Source organism: Gopherus flavomarginatus, chromosome 24, assembly GCF_025201925.1.
Source record: "Gopherus flavomarginatus isolate rGopFla2 chromosome 24, rGopFla2.mat.asm, whole genome shotgun sequence".
Taxonomy (NCBI): domain Eukaryota; kingdom Metazoa; phylum Chordata; order Testudines; family Testudinidae; genus Gopherus; species Gopherus flavomarginatus.
In genome coordinates, this window is record NC_066640.1 from 9414069 (window position 1) to 9428221 (window position 14153).

The 14153-nt window shown below is 46.9% G+C and overlaps 1 protein-coding gene across 8 annotated transcripts in view; it reads right to left on the reverse strand.

The window, feature by feature from the left end:
* The window catches only part of PTPRS (protein tyrosine phosphatase receptor type S), a 244058-nt gene that overhangs the window by 179782 nt on the left and 50123 nt on the right, over positions 1-14153 (reverse strand). The window contains exon 1 of one of the 8 annotated variants that reach the window (XM_050934408.1): positions 10494-10644. The exons of the other annotated variants lie outside the window; for them this stretch is intronic. The gene's annotated coding sequence lies outside the window, so the exon portion shown is untranslated. Of the gene's footprint in view, positions 1-10493; positions 10645-14153 lie in introns of those variants that run through there. 8 annotated transcript variants of the gene reach the window in all.

The following is a 14153-nucleotide window of genomic DNA, read 5'->3' on the forward strand; positions in this document are numbered from 1 at the left end:
GATCATTCCAACTCCAAACATCTAATGCTTATGTGAAACCCTGAAGCAGGAGGGGCTCAATTCTGCAAAGGACTGTGCCTCATTTTCACTGGGAATCAAGGTAGTTCTGGTTCTCAGGCACCTTGCACCGTTCAGGGCCCAAAACACCAGTTCAAATCCATTCCGTGGCAACAAGTTATTCCCATGAGATAGCTGTTTGGTGGCCTACATGCAATGAATTGGTGGCTTCAGAGCCATTCCTAATGAGGGGGGGAAAGTTCAAGCCATCATCAGCAGTCTCAGCTGAGCCCAGAGACTGAATGGGCTTTGGAGACTGAACGCCTTCTCCCACACAATGGAGCACCTTCCAGTGCAAGGTTAAAGCATATGAACAATGCAGCATAGGGCAGTCCATCCTGCTGTTACCACCAGTGCCTGGCCTAGTCTGACTCTGCTCAGTTTCCAGAAGTTCGCCTTTCCCACACACAAGATAATTAGAGCTGGTTAATAAAATTAAAAAAAAATTTGCAAAATAATCACATTTTCTAAGTTGTTTCATTGTGAATCTTGTAAAACAGAAACCATTTTTTAATTTTTGTTTTTATCCTTTTTTTTGGCACTGAGCTAAAATAAGTTAACCCCATTTCCTAATTTTTCCCCTTTGCTACCCTAACATTTCAAACCTTTGCCAATTTTTAAAAAATATACAGGATGGCAGAATTACAGATTTTTGTTTCTCCTTCTGGTCTTCTATAACTAACACGTATGCTATAATTCTTTGCAATTCTCCAAAAGAAAAAGTCTAAAAAGTTAAAGTGGCAAAAGGACAAAAGAAAAAAGTAAAATAATCCAGACATCATTCCTTCCATTTCATTTAGTGGCAAAAAGAGGGAGAAACCCCGCCTCCCCCAAATGAGCAAACAAAAACCTCATAAATTTAAAAATTGTGGTTTAAAATGAAAAAAACAAAACAAAAATTAAATAAACTAAAAGCTTCTCATGAAATTGGTCAGTTTCAGAAAAGGTCATTCAGAGTTGTGAATTAAAGATTTTGACCAGTTCTACTAAAAACCTCACTTTTTAAAAAATGAGTGAAAACAACCTTTAATATGCATAGTACCTTACTCACTATACAATTACGAATGCAAATTTCAGCTGCTAGCATCACAGACTAGTACATTTACCCTTGTACAGCACATGCCTCTCAACTGTCCCTCACATTTTGAGATACATCATTCGTTTTAGTCCCAGTTTCCTGCACAAATTTCATACCCTGTCGTCATTGTCCCGTCCCTCCGCTCCCCCCAAAAAAACGTTATTGGATTTTTTTCCCCAGCAGAAACAATAATGAAGCTGATCTTATAGAAGGAGCTCTTTACACAAATGGGAAAGACTCCCAAGGCATTTTAAGTTTCCAGCATGAATAATTTGTCCCTCTCCTTTTTTGGGTCTTTATCACACACAACAGGTAGAGAAGAAGAGTGGGGAGTACAGCTGTGTATGTTTCACTGTGTAAAGTAAACATATGCCTTTCAGAACATGATCAATGCTTTCTGGGGGTGTATGATTTCAGGCTATGATATACATCACCCTCCTCCCAAAAAAAAACAAAAACAAAAACACATGAATAAAAGCCCCAACAGAACCACAGAGTGCTTAACTCCCCAGGGGTAGAGCTTGCAAAAGGCAGGTCGAATAGACATTACATCTTACAAGCAGTTTTTACACAGAGGGTTGATCCTACCACTGAGAGTGGTGGCAGGATATTGGATTTCACCAAGACTCTTCCTAGAGGCCCCATTTTAAGTAGCTCCCACGGCTTCATAAACATTTCCCTTTGCACATAGACCATAATGGTGGGATGGGGGGAGTTTCCAGTGGAAGGGTTTAAAAGCAGAGAAATGAAGATTCCACTTTTATTGCCAGGGCCTTGGTGCAAGTCTCCCACCCCAACCCAAAATCACTGAACAGGAGTGAGAGGAGAAAGTGGACTGAAAGATCTGCCCTTGGGGGAAGGCTCTGAAACAAAAGATCTGCTCACTCACTCCTCTACCAAAGAAACCAGGGGCAGTAGGAACCTAGCATCCATTCACCCCCTCCTGCTTGCAGCCGGGCTGTTTCCCTGTCTGGAATCCCCGGTCCATCTGCTAGCTGAAGGGAAGATGATGCACAAAACTACCCAGATCTGATGACAGAAGGTTTGGAGGATTTCTTCTTTCTTATTTAACTAAGAGGATGAAGTTTTAATTTGAGCTCATCTCGGGGAAGGGAGAAGGTTACTGAACCCGGTGCGCGCACGGCTGCATGGAGCAAATGAAGGAACAAGTGGTCCTAAAACTGGGGATAACTAACTGAGATTACAAAGGGCTGGTTCCAAGTCTGAGCTGGTGCGGAGGAGCAGCCAGAAGAGGGGGGCATGGGCAACAATTTTTTTTGATGGTCCCCCACCTCCTATGCACATAGTGAAAAAAGTAATTTTTTTAAAGTGGGGAGGGGGAGAGAGAGAGAGAGACTCACTTCTTGGGAAGTTTTTGCTTTTTCTTCCTCCCGTCCCTCTCCTTCACAGTGAATATAAAAGCGATCTGAATCCCAGCACTCTTTCTATCTGCAAGCCCTGAAGTACTGACCTCACTCCCCTCTTCCCTCACCTCCTAAACTGCCCCACTCCATCAAATTCTCTAGAGTCAAAGGCCACCCCGCCCCACCTCCAACCACCACCACCCTGGCACCAGATGTTCACTGACAAAGGGAGAGTGAGCTATAAAAAAAAAAAAAAAGTAACCCCTCCACCTTCTGTAGCCCAACTGGGGCCTCTGGCAAGAGAAATTCAAAGCATACACCAGACCCGGCTGTCAGCCAATTACTGTCCAACCAACTAACCTTCCCTCTGCTCCCAACCCCCCAGCTAAAATACCCTAGCCGATCTCAGCAAGATGTATGGTCTTGCCATAAAGGGGCTGTGTCTCTCGCCAGAGGACTCGTCAACAAAACCAAAACCACATCTGAGAGAGTCTCTCCTGTTTTACTCTTTGCTAAAATATCCCAGCTCAAGGAGGGACGGGGGGGAGGGGGAGGGGGAAATGGGACGGACAGAAGGCAGGAGTCACCGTCACCATTTAAAAAGGAATTTAAAAAGAGACCAAGACGTCTATGCTCTGTCCACACGAAACAGCCTTAGCAGTTACTTTGTTTAAACACTGCTGTTGCAAACACTGCTTCCCAGAATCCTCCTGTGCCCTCCCCAAGAGGGTCCTGCTAGCCAAACCAGGCTACAGATTAGCCATCTGGATTATCTATACTTAAAAACAGCCTGAACACTGGCCTGCCACATGCCTTTCTCTAGGGATTTATTTGTAGGAAGGGAAGCAAAAGGAAAATTCCCTCTCCGCCCCGGACATGTAATAATTTCCCCCAAGACATCTATTTTCACTCTCCCTTTCACTCAGATTTTTGGGGGGCGGAGTAGTCTTTTACATTCTCGTTTGCTGCATCAGGGCAGAATAGGTTTATCATGCCTGCAATGTTAAGACTTCTGGGAGGTTTACTCCCCCACCCCCGTTCTGAGAATCCCACAAATGTAATTGCCGGCTTTCGCCCCCATTCACAGCACAAAGGCCGGAGGAGCGATGCAGATGTACACTGTTTGCACACAACCCAAGAAGAGCATGCGTACAGAAGTCCCGTCTCAAATTAGTCCTGGAACATTACGGGGCTACACGGCCAGCCCAAGAGCAAAACTGAATGCCCTGCGGGAGAAAAGTGACAGCCCATTTATACCACTCATTCTTTGTAACAATCTCCTAGGCTAGGTTTTGAAAAGGCTCCAATGAAAAGGCTCCCTGATTTGTATGGGCAACACGTCACATGGCAAGCGCTTTCTCCTCCCACTTCCAACAGCATCACAACCACTCTGGAACAGATCCCTGGAAAAAGCAGATCTTCACTAGCCCTGCATTGGCAGTGGGGAATAGCCTTGCCACTCCCCAGGGACAGCGGCCATACATAAAAATCCTCTCTCACCATTCAACGATGAAATCTCAAAGTGCCAGCCTCGGGGGAAGTGTGTACTGTCGTTTTCTCTATTACATGTGGGTTTAGTGCTTGTGTTACAGCAGCGTTTTACTTATGGTATGACTTCTGTTAGTATAATGATTCGATATAAATTCCATATCCTGATTCCGTAACAATACTCTTTGCTATTATACTAATGGCCCCATCAGAATGGCACAGGCACCATTACCAGAGAATCTGTTTGTAATAGAGAATCAATTGCAAGAGAGGCATTAAACCCAAATGAGCTATTGAAAAATGATCAAAACAGGGGCTGGATCCGATTCTTTGGGTACAGTTACAGAGCAGCAAACAGCCCATCTATCAGGTCAGACAGTTAAATGTCCTTAACAGACAGAAACAGGAGGGAAGTCACCCTACAGACTCAGACACTGATCCTGAAACCCTAATTTGTGCGACTTATTTGAGTAAGGGCTATTCCTGCATGTAAAGGTTGCAGAATCCGGCCCTTGGTTTTTAAACGCTCCTTTTACCATAGTAATCTGAACACCAATCACCTTGCCAGCAAGGAAACTCACGCACCCCTCATAAGCATGCCTGAAGTGCTTTGTAAATAAAAAGTCGGTTCCGAATAGTCTTCCTTAAAGTCTCCTTGTCATGAGTGTTCCTACCTGTCCCAGCAAGTGAGCTTGTACCAAGCTACGGAGTGAGTCACCATGCCAATGTCACAAGATGTACGGGCTTAGTGAAAATAATGGTATTGCATGGCTCTGTTTGATACATCTCCATACCTACATCAGCCAGGCTGCATTTACTGCTGTAACATCTCCCCGGTGCCTCTTGATTCAGAAGGTTTCATATATTGAAACAGTTATTATTACTCCTACAAAATACTTCTGGAAGGGCAGCTACTCCTTCAAAGAGAGCTTTTGACAGACGTTTTCCTACAGTCAGCATTTGAACACACACAATGTCTTACACTCTCCAGAGTCCCTAATTTTACCAGTTCATTTTTCACACTCACAAACGCAGCATGAAATAAATTCAAATGTAACAAGATTACACTCGCTTGCTGCCAAAGGACCTGGTGCATTCTCTCTGCTCAGTCCAACAGCAAAGCCCTGCGCAGAAATAAAACGTACCTGGTGTGTACAAAATCTCTTCAGATACAGGGGCACAGGATGGCTCAGGGGAAGCCGGCAATGATAGAGTCTTTTATGACTAGGCCACTGGTTAAAATCCACCCTGAAGTGACTAACGGCTATGACGTGATGGCTATACAAAGAACAACATGAAATGCGCAGGTGGCTTCAGTCTAGCTCCTAATGGACAGGTGTCAAACACGCACACAAAAACCCCATTCTTGCACTTGCCACCCTCTTTGGCTGTTTCAGCAGAAGCACCAAGACCTGACTGGCTATCCAGCTCAAATTTTCTACTCTTATGCTACAGGGGAGTCCTTTTGATGGCAAGGTAGCATGAACAAACTGCACTGTTGCTGGCTGGCCTGCATCCACTCTACAGACAGAGGCAAGATGCCAGAAGCACTGGACTACATATCAGAAGACCTGGGTTCTAAACCTGACCCTACCACCAACCTGCTGCGAGCTTCAGCTAGTCACTCTATCCTTCTGTGCCCACCTTTCGTCTTTGCTCTTTTATAATAGCTAGCTCTCATACAGTGCTTTCCATCACACCTCAAAGCACTTTACAGAGAAGGCCAGCATCATCATCCCCATTTAACAGACGGAGAAACTGAGGCACTGAGAGAGTAAGTGACTTGTCCAAGGTCACCCAGCAAGCCAGTGGCAGAGCCAGGAACATAACCCTATCCCCGAATCCGTATCTGTGGTCTATCCATAAAAAAACTCTTTGCTATTACAGAGCACACTGCCTTTGGGGCAGGGACAATTTTGATGCTCTGATCCTACCCTAAGATAGGTCTCAATTTCCCAGGTTATTATTGTGATACATTTCTAAACTAAATAGTCATACCATAGGAAGAAGAGGTAACTATCGGCAGAATTCTGCGATGGCCTCTACCAAACAGCCTGGGAAGAGGAGAGGATTGGAACTCTCCAGGACTGAGGTTAAGAAACAGGATAACGTATCATGTGATAAGGAGGAATTTATGTATATAATGTAACTATCGCCTTTCCAGGAAATGAGCAGGCAACTCCAACTGTATTTAACCACCCCAACTCTGAAGCCTCCAAGATTCTCTTCTGAGTTTTGGAACACCCAAATGAGGCACTTCTTTCCCCAGATGAAAGCACAGTTCCGTCTTCTCTGGTCTGAGGGTAAACAGACTTAACTACCAGGGTGACCAGGTGTCCGGTTTTCGACCAGAACACTCGGTCAAAAAGGGACCCTGGAGGCTCTGGTTAACACCTCCGACCAGGCCATTAAAAGTCCGGTTGGTGGTGCTAAGGCAGGCCAGTCCCTACCTGTCTTGGCACTGAGGTGCACCCCAGAAGCAGACAGCATGTCTGGCTCTTAGGCAGGGGAACCACGGGGCTCCACCCGCTGCCCCTTCCCCCCCACAACCTCCCGAGCACCAGCTCTGCACTCCTACTAGCTAACTGGCCAATGGGAGCTGGGGGAGGCCTACGGGCAAGAATGGCGTGTGGAACCGCCTGGCCTCTCTCCCTAGGACCCAGACCTGCTAGCTGCTTCCAGGGCACACGCAGCACAATGCCAGGACAGGCAGGCAGCCGGCCTTAGCCCTCCTGCTGCACTGCTGACCGGGAGCTGCCTGAGGTAAGCCCAGACCCCAGCCCTGAGCCCCCCTCCGCAGAGCACCATCCTGCACCCAAACCCCCTGCCCCAGTCCAGAGCTCTCTCCCACACCCTGAACCCCTCATCCCCGGCCCCATTGCGGAGCCCTCACCCCCTCCTGCACCCCAATCCCCTGCTTCAACCCACAGCCCCATCCTGCACTCCAATTTCCTTGGCCCCACCCCCATCCCCCTCCTGCACCCCAAACCCCTCCTCCCCAGCCAGAACCCTCACCTGCTCCTGCACCCCAAACCCCTCATCCTCAGCCCCCCCTCAGCTGGAGCCCTCACCTCTTTCTGCACCCCAAGCCCCTCATCCACAGCCCCCTCAGCTGGAGCCCTCACCTGCTCCTGCACTCCAAACCCCTCATCCCCAGCCCCCCACCCCCTCCCAGCTGGAGCCTTCACCTCCTCCTGCAGCCCTCATCCCCAGCCCCCTCAGCTGAAGCCCTCACCCCCTCCTGCACCCCAATTCCCTGCCCCAGTCTGGAGCCCCCTTCCCACACTCTGAACCCTGAACCCCACCCTGGAATCCACACCCCCAGTTAGAGCCCTCACTCCAGTCCAGTGAAAGTGAGTGAGGGTGGGGGAGAGCGAGCCACCAAGAGAGGGGGAATGTAGTGAGTGGGGGCGGGGCCTCGGGGAAGGGACAGGGCAAGGGTGTTTGGTTTTGTGCGACTGGAAAGTGGGCAACCCTATAACTACTACAACAATCACTGCCTTGTGTGTCTGCTGTGAAAGGAGGATGTCTACTAGTTACAGCAAGGGGCTGGGAATCAGCAGTGCCTGATTCATTTCTACCTTCGTCTGGCAGTGTGATCTCAAGAGAGTACCTTCACTGTTCTGTGTCTCAGTTTGCCTGTCTGTAAAATGGGGATGACACATTTCCTACCTGACAAAGATATGTTCATTAATATTTGTAAAAGTTCCTTGCCATTCCTGGATGGTCAATGTGAGTGGAACTGATTTTATTCCTGGGGGGAACAGACAGGAGAAAGGAAGAGACACCCTCTAAATGGTGATCCCTGCGAAGTTTCTGCTACATCACAGTTCAATCCAGCAAGGATTTAACCAGAACCCCTGCTGTGTAAACAGAACCCCATTCACCTCCCCCAGAGACCTACACGCTACCACCTAACACGTGTGAGGTCTATTTTAAATGCACAAATACTAGGTATCCTATACTAAATAAATCTAAGGAAAAAAACAAACAAACAATCACAAAGACACATTTTAAACAAGAAAATTAGCAGTTAAATAAAGATTTCCCCCCCACTCCTCCTCTGGAACAAGCCAAACAGCATCAGTTATAAATATCCACCTCGTAAAATTCTGGAACGGACAAGCACCTTCACAGACTGCATAACTGATTGTCAGTGGATGGACAAAAGCCTGCCTGATGTACATGAAACCAGTTAAAAAAGAAGGAAGATCACACAATGCAGGTGGCGGGCTATTTAGGGAAAGTCTCTTTTTTAGCATGCTACTATGATATTATTAGGGATTTTATTCTCTACCACGTGTGGTGATCTCAGTGCAGCTGAATCTGTGATTTGCAGACTTCTAGCTGGTATTTTCAGAAGAGGAAAGGAAAGTAAGCACAGACATTACCTTGGCAAAGTACAGTCTAGAGAAGTCTTTTTTTAAAAAAAGGACCATCATGGTAATGTTTCAAAGTGCTTTTCATAAACAGTAACGATCTGCTTAATCTTTACATTTTCCCCCTTAACTGCAGGAGAGTTCTCAGACAGCGAACGAGATAAATTTAAATTTAAGTTAAAGTGTTCCCGCTAACGGCCGGGCTGCTGAGAATTCCAGTTGGAGTTTTGCTGTGAAAAGTTCCCTCTAACAGAAGGGTATTAATCCTTGCTGGAGTGGGAACTCCAGGGGGTTTCGAGGTGGTGACGGGGAGGGAGGAGAGGAGAGAGAAGATATAAATCATAAAAGGGATGGAAAATGGCCACTTCTCTCTGAAAGTTTCCAACAAAGCTGCTCCCATTTACCTTCACATTCTAATGTGAAGGGTTTAAGTCTCTTCTACCTCTTGGTCAAAAAAAAAAAAAAAAAAAAAAAGGATTACATTTTTGCAATGAAAATAGTGGTGTAATAGATATTGCATCCAAGTAGCTCTATAAGCAGCACAAAAACGGTTCCATTGTATTGCAGCAGAATACAGAAGCTGTACACAAATTACACCTTGTAAATAAGCACATTAGCCCTGTACATAAAAGAGACGGTATCAATCACATCCCAGTGCTATGCATGTGTTAACTGTGTATCGTGCCTTCACCTAGCCCGTCCTTTGTTCAGAAAAAAAAAAAAAAAGAGGAAATCTCACGGAGGAGCTGGAGCGATTGGAAAAGTAAGTAATAAAAAGGATGATTTGGAAAAAGTCGATTTTTACACAGAGGAAGCCAGTCCTTGGTGCACTTTTATAAAGGGAAGAGAGGAGTTTTGCACAAATTGGGGAAGCTTGGCACAGTCTGTCATTTATTTGTCACTTGTTTTGCAAATAAACGCACTAGTAAACGATTGGGCAGATTTAAAGGCGGCGGGGTGGGGGAGGAGGAGGGGGAGAGGGAGAATCAATGTGCCTTTAATGATTTCAAAATAATGCTGACCTACACAATTAATCTTCACTGCACTGAATCCCCCCCCTTTCAATTGAACAACATTATTGATCCCCCAAGACAAAAAGGGAGGGGAAAAAAGATGAAATCTCGGTGTTATAATTTGGATGCCACTGAAATCTGCGAACAGCAGCAAGCCAGTTCCCAGTCTGACCCCACACAAAACAAATCCACCTTTCCCCTGAAGTCTGGCAGCAGCTGGCTCAAAGAAGGATTCTTTAACTTTATTTTTAAACCTTATATTTTGATACCAGATGCAATGTGCCAGACACAGACAGAGGGGTATTTACAGACGTGGGGGAAGGGCGGATCTTTGCTGAAACACAATCAACCCACAGCAAATAAATAAGGGTGAAAAAAAAAAAAAAACACCCTTCATCTCCACTTTGAGAGAGCCAGCGAGACACAGAAACACACACAGACAGGCAGGATCAACCGTAAAATTAAAGAAGGCAAGAGACGGATTAACAAGCAGCCCAGGGGAAGCTCTCTGAACTGTAACTGGCTCTGGATGTTCCCAAGCTGGAGAAGGGAATTATTCCCTTAAAAAGGAAACTCTGGACTGATGTCTTAAACTCAGCCACCAGAATGGAAAGTAACAAGTAGAATCTGCTCTGGGTTTAACCTAGCACAGAGACAGGGGAGCAGCCCTAGGGTTCCTGGCGGACTGGGGGTGGGGGGCAGCTCACGGGAACATGTCGGGTGGAGGGCAGAGGGGAAAGGGGGCTTCTATTTATCCTGCCCCAGGAAAGCGATGGGGACCAGCTCCTAAAACGGGCAGTTACTGAGCTGAGCACCAGAAGTTAACAGAAGGGTTAAAAGGAGAGGGGGAATGTGGAGAGGGGAAAGGGGGCAGGGGACAGGGAAGGAAAGAAAGCGGTAGGAAGAGGGTAATGGGGGAAGAGGAATAGGGGAGCAGACCAGGCAGAGGATGGGAAGCGAGTGATGGGGGAAGAGGAGGACACGGAGCAGGGGCAAAGGGATGAAATGGGGGGAGCAGAGGATGGAGAACAGCCCCCATGCAGGTCCCACAGACCCAGGGTGCCAGGAGCCACCCCCCCACACACTTCAGACCCAGTCGGGCTGCAGGACTCACCGTGAGCCTTCCCATAGGAGCCCCCGAGAGGGGCCCCCAGCTGCAGCACTGGAGGCCAGAGGCAGTGGCTAGGGAACCATGAGGCGCCTGGTTCCCGTTAATCCAACCTGGGTTCGGAGGGGGGTAGGGGGTGACACCTCTTGCAGGGTCCGGAGCGAGACATGGGATGGGACCAGGAAGGGGGGGGGCAAAGACTGGGAGGAGCCAGGGGAGGGGCAGGGAGCCTACAGAGTGAGAGGGAGGTGGGGAGAGGGGGAAGGAAGCAGCTGTGCAGGACAAAGTCTGTAGGGGAAAATCCATAAGGGACAGGGGAGGAGCGAGGCCCAGATCCATGGGCACGAGAGTTCCATAGGGGATGGGGTGTGGGAGGGGGTGCAGATCCAGGGGGGAAGAGATCCATAGAAGAAGGCACAGGTGCTGTAACTAGGGCTGCTGCAACACCCCCTGGCTTGAAGTGATTTCCATCATATCCAGGGTTTACAGTTTGGTTCAATGGCTCCCAGCACCCCCACTACACACATTGTTCCAGCCCCCCTGGGGGAGGGAGAGCTGATCCATGGGGGGGAGGGAGCCATAGGGGAACGTGTGTGGGATGGAGGAGGAAGAAAATCCATTGCGGAAGATCTTTTGGAAAGAGAGGGAGGAGATCCATGGGGGGATGGAGGGTACTTGAGCTGGCATGGCCCTGTAAGGGATGATGGCGTGAGGGACAGGGATTGAGTTGGGGGAAGCCCCATAGAGGATGTGCTGCCTTGGCGGAAGGGGGGCAGGAGGCCCCTCCTGCCCACCCCCAAGGCATAGCAGCCAGTAATGCATTTAGCTCCCCAGGGGAAGTCTCTCTTCCATCCATGAGTTTGGCGAGGCAGAGGAGGTTGGGATTTTGTTTCTGAGGGGGTGGGGAGGGGGTGACTTGTCTGGGCCCCAGCCTGGTCCAGCTGCACTGTAGCTAGAGACGGCTCATACATTTCCCTTTCCAAACCGGCTGCGAACCTCATGCCCCAGAAGGCGAGAACCAGGGCAAGGAGAGAAAGACACACTCTGTGCTACTGTTTCTAGGGGCTTATTCTTATTAATTATTATTATTAAAGAAAGTCTTCCAGCTTCCTTTTTTATCTGTGGTTCCCCATCTTGGCATCTTCCAGCTGGAGAATCTCCAAGCCACGTGCAAACAGCTGAGACTCACATGCCCCCTCTGGAGAGCAGTTAATTATTCACTATTATACTGAAGGGAAACTGAGGTACAAAAAAGACTGAACAACCTGCCATGGGTGCACAGCACAGTTAACAGAGCAGCCAGCACTAGAACTCCGCTCTCCCTTCATTCAGGCCCTGTCCCCACTAGAGAAAGAAGTGTGTTTTTAAATACAGGTTAGCCAGCACTATTACAATCCTAGCAGAGACCAAACAGACCAACAGGGCTGCGGGCAGTCACTGGTGCTTTAACCGCGGCGTCACACAGATATGTGCTGAGCTCGGTTAGACACCATCACAGTTAAGCTGCCAGTATCTTCTCTGCACTACCACTGCCGCTGGTGGAACTGAACTGGTGATAGCAACGATGAGAAACCTTGGGACAAGAGGATATTGCAGATGCAGTCAATGATGATCAGGGCCCAGGAAGGCTGGCAGGGGAATGACTGCAGGATAATCGCCGCTACAAATTTTGACAAGACAAAACATAAATAAATCAAACATCAATTTTTTGCTACTGTGGAGAAAAACTTTATCGGACTATAAAAGGCCTGGGGATTTTTTAAAACCCATTTGTTATTTATGAAGCACCACAGGTGTGCATGGCTCTTTACAGGCACAAAAAAACACTGATGATAATCCCTGGCCTGAGGACTTTATAGTCTAAATAAGACATAACACAGCACGGGATGACAAACAAAAGACTACGGAAGGGGATCTGGGACAAAAGAGGGCTTCTGCAGAGAAAGACTATGATATGCTTATTGTTACCCACATGTGTTCAAGTTAATCTGAAACCCCACAGAGATGCTACGCTTTGCTTGAGGGTGGAAGCAAATCATTGTGTATTCGCGGTTTTAATGACTAGAAAATCTAAAAAGGAATCCTACAAAAAGCGGACACACGGACAGGTGGCTAAGAAAGAGCACAAAAGAGTAGCACAAGCACATAGGGACAAAATCAGAAAGGCCGAGACACAAAATGAGTTACCCCTTGCAAGGGACATAAAAGGCACCAGGAAATTATTTAAATAGGAGTAAGAGAAAGATGAAGGAAAGGGTAGGTCGTCTACTTACCAGGGAAAGAAAGCTAATGACTGATGACTTCAAGTAGGCAGAGGTGCCTCGTGCCTATAAGGTGGTTGATGGCGACCAGATACAACAAAATTAATGTTGGTACCATGGGGGAGGGGAAGCAACCCCAAACCAGGAAAGAACAGATGAAAGAATATTGATAAAAGTTAGATGTATTCAAGTCAGAAGGGCCTGATGAAATTCACCCGATGGTACTTAAGGAACTAGCTGAAGCAATCTCGGAATCATTAGCAGTTATCATCGAGGGCGCACAAGTTCCCAGAGGACTGGAAAAGGGCACAAAAATAGTACCGGACTTTAAAAACAGGGAACAAAGACGACCTGGGGAATTATAAACCAGCCTGACTACCCTCGAGATCTGGAAAGATACTGGGTAAAGTTATTAAACAACAAATTTGTAAGCCCCTAGAGGATAACAGGGTTCTAAGGAATAGCCAACACGTATTTGTCAAGAATAAACAAACTAACCTAATTTCCTTTGTTGACAGGGTTACTGGCCTAGTGGATGGCACAAAGCAGTAGACAGGATCTCTCTTTATTTTAGTAAGGCTTCGACACAGTCCTACATACCATTCGCATAAGAGAAATGTGGTCTAGATAAAATTACTACTATCAGGTGAGTGAAAAACTAGGTAAAAGATTGCTCTCAAAGAATAGTTATCAGAGATTCACTATCAAACTGGAGGAGATGTTTCTAGTGGGACTGTGCAGGGTCCAGTCCTGGGTCTGGTACTATTCAATATCTTCATTCATGACTTGGATAATGGAGAGTCTGCTAATAAAATCTGTCGATAACACCAAGCTAGGAGGGGTAACATGCACATTGGAGGACAGGATTAGAATCAAAAACAACCTTGACAAAATCAAGGAATTGGACTGAAATGACCAAGATGAAATTCAATAATGACAAGTGCAGAGTACCACATTTAGGAAGGAAAAATCAAATGCACAACTACAAAATTAGGAATAACGGGCGAGGGGATAGTACCGTGGAAAGGGATCTGGGGTTACAGCAGATCACAAATTGAATATGAGCCAACCCTGTGATGCAGTTGAGAAAAAGGCTAATATTCTGGGGTGTATTAACAGAAAGGCCAAATATAAGACACAGGAGGTAATTATCCTGCTGTACTCAGTACTGGTGAGGACTCAGCTGGAGTAGTGTGTCCTATTGTGGTTGCCACTCTAAGAAAGATGTGGATAAATTGGAGAGAGAGTCCAGAGGAGAGCAACAAAAATGATAAAAAGGTTTGGAAAACCTGACCTATGAGGAAAGTTAAAAACCAGGCACGTTTAGTCTTTAGAAAAGAAGACTGAAGGGGTCCTGGTAACAATCTTCAAATACATTAAGGACTGTTATTAAGAGGACAGTGCT